Source organism: Bos indicus x Bos taurus, chromosome 15 (assembly GCF_003369695.1).
Source record: "Bos indicus x Bos taurus breed Angus x Brahman F1 hybrid chromosome 15, Bos_hybrid_MaternalHap_v2.0, whole genome shotgun sequence".
Taxonomy (NCBI): domain Eukaryota; kingdom Metazoa; phylum Chordata; class Mammalia; order Artiodactyla; family Bovidae; genus Bos; species Bos indicus x Bos taurus.
In genome coordinates this window covers 43,301,098-43,304,230 of record NC_040090.1, presented here as the reverse complement: position 1 = coordinate 43,304,230, position 3,133 = coordinate 43,301,098, and the positions used below count along the sequence as shown (strand labels likewise).

The following is a 3,133-nucleotide window of genomic DNA, read 5'->3' as shown; positions in this document are numbered from 1 at the left end:
GAAGGACTGGCGTGTCTCTGTAGTCTCATCAATTACCATCAACCTTTTGCAAAGGGAGCCCCAGAGGAAAGAATCTCTCACACTCTTATGATTATTTATAGACACCCCCTCCTGTCCACACTCAGGGAGGAGTTTGGTTTGCTCGGCAGTGGCCTCCTTCCAGATGTGTTTATATTCCTCCAGGCCCAGTGGAATGTATCCTTCTGCCCCTCTATCATTACACGGAGCAGAGAGGATGTCCTGGCATTGGGATATAATGAAGATATGAAAGGGGAGACATGGGGACGGCATGCTTGAATTTCTCAGCCAGATCCATGTATCTCCTGGCAATCACTGATTGAATAGCCACCTTGCTGCTAAAGGAGGCAATTCAGCACGGTGGTTAAATAAACATTCTTTGTAAGCAGATAGACCTGGATTTAAATCCCAGCTCTGCCATTTATAAACTCTGTGGCTTTGCTTAAGTTACTTAAAATTTCTGTCTCCATTTTCCTCATCTTAAAATGGAATAATTTTCTCAGGGTCCTGGTGAGGTTTGAGTGCAAAGGGCTGAGTAATGCCTGACACAGGAGGTGATAGGCAGATGGTGCCTATTCTTTAAAATTTTTTTGAAATAGAGAATGCTTCATGATTTGCATGTCATCATTGCATATGGGTCATGTTAATCCTCTCTGTACTGTTCCAATTTTAGTCTCTGTGCTGCTTGCTAAGTGAGCACTGGTGCCTATTCTTACAAGACACTACTCTGTGTGTGTGTGTGTGTGTGTGTGAGTGTGTGTGATTTGATAGACCTGAAGAAACAGCAGCAACATAGGTAGTACAGACAGGAAATTTTTGGTGAAAAAGTACCTATTAAAATCTAGAGGAGAGAGAGTGTCAGACAAGACAGGTCAGAGAAGACTTCTTTGCAGAAGAGGCGACTGAGCTACCTGAGTGTCTGAGATATGTTACTGGACATGCCAGCAGGATGCCCACCAACTGACTGCGGATTGGAAGAATGCCTTAGACCAACTTTTAGAAAAGGCTGTTTTAGCCTGGGAAAGATACCTGGTCTGCCAGTGTCCTGTGTCAAGGCTTGGCAGCCTCTGCAGATGGAGAGCTTTGTTGGCATGCCACACTCTACGTGGAGCGTTTGTTTCACAGGTAATCCAGCCCCAGTAAAAGGGAGCAAGAGAGATGTATTTTGGGTGAGTTACATGCACGCAATGAATTTTCCTGCTCTGTTCTCTCCTTTCAAATGGCCTACCTTCACTGAAAATAACGATTACCTATGTTATGAGCTTCTTACATTTAAAAATCTTTGGTATAAAAACGTTTACAAAATTGGGCATGATACTACAGGCAATCTTCATGTTTCTGTCACCCAGTCACAAAGGAAACTCATGGCCACTTTAGTTTCATATATACTCTCCTTGCCAGAGTATTTAAAACATTAACTATTGCCCCAGATCATTTCATTTCACCTGTAAATATTTGCATACATCTTTCTAAAAGAAAAGAACTTAAAAAAGAGAACAATCTTAACATCACTATTACAAGGAAAACATTAGAAACTTTTTAGTATGATCAACTATCCAGTTAGTGCTCAAATTTCCACAAACTGTCTTTTATTTTTCCAGTTAGATCAGGATCTAAATCCGATTCACACATTACAAGGGGCTGATATTCCTTTTCTTCTCTTCCGTTTATGGATTTCCCTGCCCTCTTTTTATTCCCTTGCAGTTAGTTTGTGGAAGAGGTCATGTCCTACTTTCCAGATGGGATGCGCCGCATTGGCCTCACCTGCCTCGCTCCTTTGTCCCTTGTGGTTGTTGAGTCGCTAAGTTGTGTCTGACTCTTGGCAGCCCCGTGGACTGCAGCATGGATGCCAGGCTTCCTTGTCCTTTACTATACCCTGGGCTTTGCGCACACTCATCAATGACGCCATCCAACCGTCTCATCCTCTGTCACCCCCTTCTCCTCCTGCCTTCAATCTTTCCCAGCATCAAGAACTTTCCAATGAATGGAAAAGTCCCCCCACTCCACCACACACTTTTAATTAAAGATTCTAATAGGTTTTAAAATCTGACAAGGCTATCCTTTCTTACTTCTCTTTCTCTCTTTTTTTTCTCACTGTTTTTTTTTTTAAAGATTATTTTCAGGATTTTCCCTCTTGACTATTTTTGCTTATCTGTTCTTTCCAGTGAATTTTATAATAAACTCACCTAGCTCCAGAAAGAAATTTAGTCATATTTTATTGGATTATATTAAATTTCACAATTATATTAAATTAAATTTTGTCAATCACTTTTGGGGAGACCTGAAATCTTTGATATTAAGTCTTCCTATCCAAGAATACAGTATGTCTTTCTATTTATGCGAGGTTATTTTTGTGTATTTTTGCATGGTTTTATAGTTTTTCTTCATAGAGGATTTGGACATTTCTTGTTAAGTTTATGGTATGGTATTTAATGTTTTTTGGCTTTCACAAAGGGGGTTTTCTTTTCCAATATAAAATGATTCTTATTTGAATATATGAAAACTTCATTTTTGTAGATTGATTCTATACCCTATTTTACTAATTTTTGTGCTTATAGTAATTTTCTATGGGTTCTTTTGGGTTATTTCTCTCTCATGTGCTCAGTCAAGCAAGTCGTGGCCAGCTCTTTGCTCCTCCATGAACTGTAGCCCACCAGGCTTCTCTGTCCATGGAATTTTCCAGGTGAGAATCCTGGAGTGGGTTGCCATTTCCTCCTCCAGGGGATCTTCCTGAGCCAGGGCTCGAACACTTGTTTCCTGCCTGAGTCTCCTACATTGGCAGGCAGATTCTTTACCGCTCAGAAGACAGTAGTAGCACCACTTGGGAAGCCCTGTATTATCTAGATGTATGCATATATAATTCTTAGCTCTAGTAATATGATGAGTAATACTGATGGATTTTAGAATATTGAATCCGCTTTTCTTGGTCATCATGAATATTTTAATGTGCTGTTGGATTCTATTTACTAATTATTTAATATTTTTATTGATATTTAGAAGTGACTGCTGTCTATAGTTTCCTTTTGTTAATGCAATCTTTTCAGATTGAAGTTATATTCACTTCATAAAATAACTTTTAGAAAAAGAATTTCCCTGAGAAACAATCCGGACCTGG

At 39.6% G+C, this 3,133-nt stretch overlaps 1 non-coding gene across 1 annotated transcript; it reads right to left on the bottom strand.

Annotated features, from left to right (window-relative positions):
- Positions 1–609: 609 nt before the first annotated feature.
- LOC113906107 lies at positions 610–718 on the bottom strand. The gene has a single exon (XR_003514796.1). It is a non-coding gene; the product is annotated as a U6 spliceosomal RNA (small nuclear RNA).
- Positions 719–3,133: the final 2,415 nt, after the last annotated feature.